General features: G+C 29.0%; 1 protein-coding gene across 1 annotated transcript in view; it reads right to left on the reverse strand.

The window, feature by feature from the left end:
* The window catches only part of LOC108565847, a 28,097-nt gene extending 27,796 nt beyond the window's left edge, over nt 1-301 (reverse strand). The window contains exon 1 of the mRNA XM_017925498.1: nt 122-301. The gene's annotated coding sequence lies outside the window, so the exon portion shown is untranslated. The remainder of the gene's footprint in view (nt 1-121) is intronic.
* Between the last annotated feature and the right edge of the window lie 7,437 nt (nt 302-7,738).

Genomic DNA, 7,738 nt, shown 5'->3' on the forward strand with positions numbered 1-7,738 from the left:
ATCGAAAAATAGTGATGAGTCTGCCAACTTTCGTGAGAGAGTTTGCGTTCCAAGTTTCTCATTTTTTTTTGCTCTTTCCCTTAAATAAAGCTTCGAAGCAGATTTTTATTAGATCCAGTACCTTGATTATTTTGCAAAAACATCCAAGCAATGAGTAACGTCGAGCACTTGTTTTATACAGTAACTTTATTTTGATTTTTTTTTGTAAATTTTTTGGACGAAGAGTTTTCGTTCGCGGAAAATACGCGCGCGATCCTTCGGGCCACTTCCGGTGCGGGTCGAGGCTTGTATTCCTATCGGCAGGTACAAGGATACTGACTCTTCCAGTGAAAGCTCCGGCCACAGATTCGACAGACGCAAGCGCGAGCTTTCGTCTGGTACTGGAGAGCTGTCGTTGCAGCTCTTTGACCTGTTTAGTTTGACACCTTTTTGACTTTGCTGCGAGTCCTCCGCGCTACCTCACTTCTTTTTTTTTTGGTTATTCTACTCCTAAAAAAAACATAGAATATCATGTAGTTAAAATCATCATAAAACAATGAAAAAATAACACAATTACATAATAATATAATAACAATTTTTTTCTTGAAACGACCCTAATTCACAATCAAAATAAGATTATCTCACTTCACCCTTTTTGATTAATCTTGCCCAGTAAATATGAAATATCATATAGTAAAAATCACAACCAAACTATAAGAAAACTAAATAATTACATAATCAAAATATAAATTATTATTAACACTACACCAATTCACAATATTTTCATATTTAGATTACTTCATCTCTTTATATGATTCTGCTTCAATAAACATGGTTAAAATCGCCCAACAGTAAGAATCAAACAATTACATAATCGTATAATCAAAATAAAATAATCCTTAAATTTGGATACTAAATTCATAAGTTTTTTTTTTGTTAATTCTGCAGAAAAACCATATAAAGGCATGCTTAATTAATAATCTCGCAATTGACATATTTATATTTGTTTTGTTAATTTTGTCCAAATTACAAAATTACATAATCTGTATAATCAAAAGCAAATTATTCTTAATAATACCACAATTCGCAATGTATTTATGTTACAATTTATATAATACAGTTAGTAAAACACAGTCAAAGCAGTGAAAGTAGAGGGCAAATTACTTTCCACTTAGCGTTTCTTATTTTTATTATATAACCGACTGCGGATAGCTTCAGGCCTGTCTCAAGTAGAGTTGGTCTTGGCTGTAAGGAGTCTCAAAAGGCGCTGCTTTTATTTAAGGAAAATAAACCAAGACCTCTCAACAAAATGCTTTTACTCTTGTATAATATAAGAGAAAGCACATTATATAAATTTGAAATAAGTTAATAATAAATTTCAAAATATTTTAAAAACAAAATTGTTGAGCAGATCAATTTGTTTTTTTTTATTTTCTTGTTATATTATGTAATTTTTTTTTGAGTATATATTTGTTACAATAAATGTTATTATTGTTAATAAATGTTTTGAAAAATATAATTATTGTCAGATTTGTATTTTTCTTAATTCATTGAATTGATTATATTTGGTTTTAATTTATAATATAGAAAATGTCTATAAAGAATAAAATTAAATCAAAATTACTTTCAATTGTTATATTAAGTCATCAAGTAGAAACATCCGATTTCGAAGTGAAGATTTAGTATATTATGTATGAACAAGAAGTGGTATAATTAACAAAAGTATGTGCTTAAAGTATAAAATTATTTTTTTGTGAAATGTTGGTTTAATTCATGCATAACTCCAGTTTCTTCTAATGGTTTAATATTTTTCGAATAGTAGCGTCAAACCTTACTGATAATTCATGCGTAGTTTGAGGTGTTAGTATTTCCACTGCAGCTTTCACCTCATCATTATCTACCTTGTGGTCAGGTCGAAACATGTTTCATTGTGAAGATCAAAATCATCAGATCAAAACATCTCAAACCATCGACGTACTATGCGTTCATTAGTCACATCTTTTCCAAACGTTTTGTTAGGACTTCGAGATCCATCATGGAACTCATATTCCAATATTATATGATTTTTTTTTAGTTATCTTTAGTTTACAAAATTGAATCTTCAAAAGGCAATTTTACAAATAATCGCAAACCAAGACGTGTATCTGAAAAGCTACTACTTTGATAATCATACATTATTGACCATATTTATTATATACGCAAATTCAAGTTGAATTGGACTTACTATAAGGAATCTCAAAAGGTCATTCATTTGTGTGATTATTGCAACAAATATTATTGAAATTAATATAATAATATTAATTAATAAACAAAAAATGTTCACTATTTTAACTATTATATGAAATTAAAGATATTTGTGGTATTTATGAATTGTTTTGAAAATAAAAGTATGAATTTACTACTATTATGTGAACATTGATTTTATATCTAAAATTATTATACTTCTAATACTTAATTTATTTAAATATAAAAATAATCTAATTTTAAAACTTTAACACTAAAGTGATTTATCTCAATAATATTTATGGCAACGTTCATACACTAGTAAATAAAAAAATAATAAAGAAATCACAATGAAACAAAAATAATAATAATTGAAACATTTTTTTTTAACACTTGGAAAATTACTAGACTTTTTACCATATTTTAATTATTTTCGATGATAAATTGAATTTGTGATACCAAACTTTTCATGATAATTTGATTGAAATATTTATAACGTATATCAATTGATTGTTGTAGAAATGTGGAATAAACAAAAATCTAGAAACAGAGAAAAACTGTGAGTTGGATTTCCGCGTACGTAACTCCGTATTTATTTGGTCGGTTGTTATATAAATCCAGAGGCAACTTTCTACAGATGATTTATATGAGGTCACCTGTATTACTGGTCGAGCTTACCCAGGCTATGTACGGGAAATGAAACTAAACTTTCAATTCATACCCAGAGAACATAAATTATTTACGAACGCCGACGGTGGATGAAAAATAAAATGAAGAAAAACCTGCGCAGGGATAGTTTCGGCGCCTGCACCTCCATCATTTACAACTTATAAATGTTTGAATGTGAAAACCGGCAACGTTTTAGAGTTCAAACATATATACCAAAGAGGAAGGTTTCGTGTTCTTCCGGATTTATCACTTCGCACTCATCTTGCCCGTCCATGGAAATGCAAATAAATAGCTGCAAACTGGGCGATACTCGCAAATCCGATGAAATTTACTACTTGTAATATTTGCGGTTTTGTACTAATTGTCGCTACGTATTATATATCTGTGTTAAACCATCATTGCGACGGCATTTAATTACACTTGCCTTTGGGTTTTCGAAGGGCCAGAATAGCCTGCTCGACAACCGGCTTATGATTTCAGCCCTCTCGCTTCACTTTAAATTGCAAATTAACTAAATGCACGTCATCCAAATCATGCTCTACAAATTGCCGTGTCCCATCGCTTCATAAATAATTCAAAAAAATGTCATTGCATGTTTATAAAATACAAGAAAAAAACATATAATTTATACAGATTGTAAAAATATTTTGATTACAATTAATTGCAACGTCCCTAGACAAAAGAGTTAGAGCACAAAAAAATATAGAATTTAAACAGATTGTAAAAGTTACTATTGAAATTAAGAAAACTTATTAACTTATTGTTAATTTTATATAGAATTTATTCATTAAGTATATGACATAATAAATTCTAGAAAAAAAAACTTGAGTATAAACAACTATTTTATATGTGTATATGAGTTAGAGCACAAAAAAATATAGAATTTAAACAGATTGTAAAAGTTACTATTGAAATTTCGGTAGTTGCAAATTTTTTTATTTACTCTACAAAGAGAAAACTGAAAGAATATCTTTGATTTTATCTGACCAAAATACTTGTTGCAACAGTTATACATAAATAAAGAAGAAAACTTGACAGGAAGATACTTGTTTTATTATTGTTGCATGAAAATGTTTATTTTTTTTCTTAATATTGTTGTTACAATAAAAAATGATTATTATTGATTTAAATATATGCGGGAAATAGATTATATATGTATAAGAAACATACAATAAAAAAAACAATTAATCTGGATTATAAACGTCACTATTGATATTAATGTATTTTTTTGTAATTAATGAACAAGTTTGGACAAGCTTGTTCATCAATTAAAAAACACAATTTATACAGATTTTAAAAGTGAATATTTATCAATAGACAGTGAAGACATTTATCAATATAGTTTTTGTAGTAAACTGGTAAAAATTTGTAACAATTGTTAGTTTGTTTTTTTATCGGCTGAAAATTGGTTTAACGTTAATTATTACGGTTTCCATTGCAAAAACTACCTACAATTACAGATAAATTAATTCCCACGATAAAAGAAAATGGCCTATTGGTATTAGAACCATGTCAATCAAAATCCAGCAAGATAATGCTAAACTTCATTGCAGTGTTGATGATGAGGAAGTTATTCGCTCTGGTACTGAAATGGGAGTAACATAAGAATTATTTGTCAACTACCAAAAACCTCAATTTGAATTTCTTTAACACCAATCTTTACAACGGAAAGAGTCCCCGTCCAGTATTGATGAACTCATTTTTGCCGTGTATAAAGCATGGGATGAAATAACCGCGGAAAAACTAGTGTGTGGAATTTACCATGTTTCATAAAGGAGGCAACGATTGCAAGCTTCCTCACATAAGCAAGGACAAACTGCGTTTGCAGGGAATATTGTTAGCAGGAACTTTATCGTCTAAAGTTACTAATATGTTAAATGTTACTCATGAGTTTTAATTTTCAAATATTATATGTTATAGTTTAGTTAAGAAAATTCACTTTGAATATTTTTTTATGAAATTGGACACTTATTTTGGAACGGAAGGAGTAATTTTATGCTTTAATATTTAACAAACGGGTCATTTTGACCCATATATATATATATTATTAATTGGTCAGTAGTAGTTCCGAGTTAAATCAATTTAATAACACTTATTAACAAAGTTATTAATTAAAATTAATTATTTTGTTAATTAATTTACTCATTATTTTACAATGTAGTAAATTGATAAAGTAATGAAATATTTATCCGAATTATTTGGATTGTTTTAGCAAATTTACCGTTACAAATGTTTATTTTCGTGTTATCGCCGCGCAATTTGAGCAAATAAATGTCGACTCATTTCATTCATGCGAACGAAACAGCTAACGAAAGAAATAGGCAAGAAGTAAGAAGGATTATGTGTGTGCTTTGTAGATATTTGTCATAACATCACGCATAAAGAGATATAATAAAAGCTGCGCCCTCGATTCCCCCGTCGCGTAGGACCAGGAGAAAAAAAATCATATTACTTGACAAATAAAAATAATTTATTTAAAATTCCATTCGTCGAAATGCAAGGAAAAAAAATATATACACACAACACACATATAAAACTTTCTTCTGGTCTGAGGATTTGAAACATTGCTTTCCCTTTTGATGTGTCTCCCTCCACCCGCACCAAAACATTTATGTCCTTCTGATATATAATAAAAAATATATAAAAGCAGAGCCAACGTTCAGTTTGCGGAGTAAAAATGGAGAAGAGTATAAAAGGAAAGGAAATAAGATATGTCTTCGGTTCTTGGCCCTTCAGCTATTTATATATCGAATGGATGAAATATGTACCTCTAATTAGCGACGCTATTTTTATAATTTCTTATCTTTCGTATTCAGTCCTTCAGATATGGAAAATGGATTTAAGAATAATATTATCTAAACGAAAGATTAATTATTATTTATTTATAATTTATACAGCTTTAATTAAAATGAAATAAGTAAAATTAACATGCAATTTTTCTAAATATATGAAATATTACTTACACTGATTTAAAATAGTTAAATAATAACTTAAATCTTTCAGATATAGAATCATAAATTTAAAAATAAATTTATCCAAAGAGAAAATAAAAAGTATTTGAAATAATAATTATTAACTTTGGACCATAAGACGCAATCCAATTTTATGTCAATTTTTATATGTAAAAAGTTACATCACTTCCTGATTTAAAGTCAACTTTTTATTTGCAATCTATTCAAGTGAATAATTCGTTGTTGATATTAAGTAGTTGCTTTGTGGTAGTATTCCATAACGTTTTTATATAATATGTTTTTAGTCAAATCTAAATTGAAGATCCAAGGGCTTAAAACGCTTTAACCTTCTTGTTGTCACGCCATTGTCCAGAAGGTTGACTACCAACGAATTGGTATGAGGTTCCATGACCGAACCTGTTCTCTTGTATGACGTTCTATTTAATTTTGTTCAGTTGGGGAGTTTTGCTTGGTCCGGTCACCTCGTATACGAAGCCTGTTAAAGGTTCCTCTGTGGGTTTTCCTGGTATTTGAATCATTATTATTTGTACGACTTTCCATTCTGATGGGAATTGAGTTGCCTAAGAATGGCGTTGAATATTAGTGTATCCTGTCACATCTGTTATTATATCTTTCTTCGATATTTCTTTCAGATTTTCCACGAATCACATCATATCCGGGTGATTGTTTTGATTTATATATGTTACAATTTATTGACATGAAATATTTTTCTCAAAGTTTGTATATTATATTATTATTTTCTATATACAATCTAGATGGACAAAAAAAATCATGGAATGGTGACCACGACAAGAGACGCTATAAACTGGATCCAAAAGTCTCAAGACCGCGAGAATTGGAAACAATTAAGAGAGGCCTATGACAATCAAGAAGAAGACAATGATCTGCGTGTGGTGAGACTGTGAAGGTATGATCTACTGGGAAATACTGGAGAAGAACAAGACTGTCGACGAAGAAGAAATTCAGTAGAAAAGAGCCAATCGACGTGGTCATCTTTCTTCACGCAAACACGATCAAGAAGGCTTTGAATCTGACATACTCTCCGGATTATCAACTTTTCCGCTACCTTCGCCAACAAATGCTAAAAATTTATTAAAAGGTCTGAAAATTGAATAAAATAAATGTATTCGAAATATTGAAGCAAATATGTTCGTAGAGCAAGAAATAATATCAACAAAATAAAATACAAAAAACGTGGGAACTTATTACACAACCCAATATATTTATTTTGAATGTATATATTTTTTTGTATTGTTATTATGTAACCAATAAATTATTATTATTTTTTATTGGACATTATTAATATTTAAATTTACGATTTTAATAATTTTATTGTTTGTATGTTTTCTTTATACGTATTTAACCATATGCATTATCCATTAAATGCTCCATTTAAATAAAAAATCAATATATAATTCAATATACGATTATAATAAAATTTAATGTTCATACAAATTTCTATTATAAAATAAACCGCGGGCGGAAATTGCTGATTTATAATGCACGAAATTGGGATTTAATTTGCTATTTAAAACTCATTGCAATTACGTGGGTGGTTGGGATTTTTTTTTCAGATCGCATTGGCGTTCGGTAATTCGAAATTGAAATGTGTGCAAACGGCGGCTTAGCCTTTTCATTATATACACAATATTTTTCCCACCCGTTTAGTATTTCCGTTTCATTGCACTTTATACAATGACCCTTAATGCGCTTGTTTCGGTTCATAATATATATTTTTTTTATTTCCGTTGTATAATACTTGTTCGAACTTTTTTTTTGTTTTCGTTTGTTTTTCGCTGTCCGAACGAGTGAACTTCAGAGGGTAAATCGAATAGAAATGTTTCAAAAAATATATAATTTAATTAAACCTTTGATGTGGTTGGCATCTACTTGTT

This window comes from Nicrophorus vespilloides, unplaced genomic scaffold, assembly GCF_001412225.1.
Source record: "Nicrophorus vespilloides isolate i.1.1-1 unplaced genomic scaffold, Nicve_v1.0, whole genome shotgun sequence".
In the NCBI taxonomy this organism is placed as follows: domain Eukaryota; kingdom Metazoa; phylum Arthropoda; class Insecta; order Coleoptera; family Silphidae; genus Nicrophorus; species Nicrophorus vespilloides.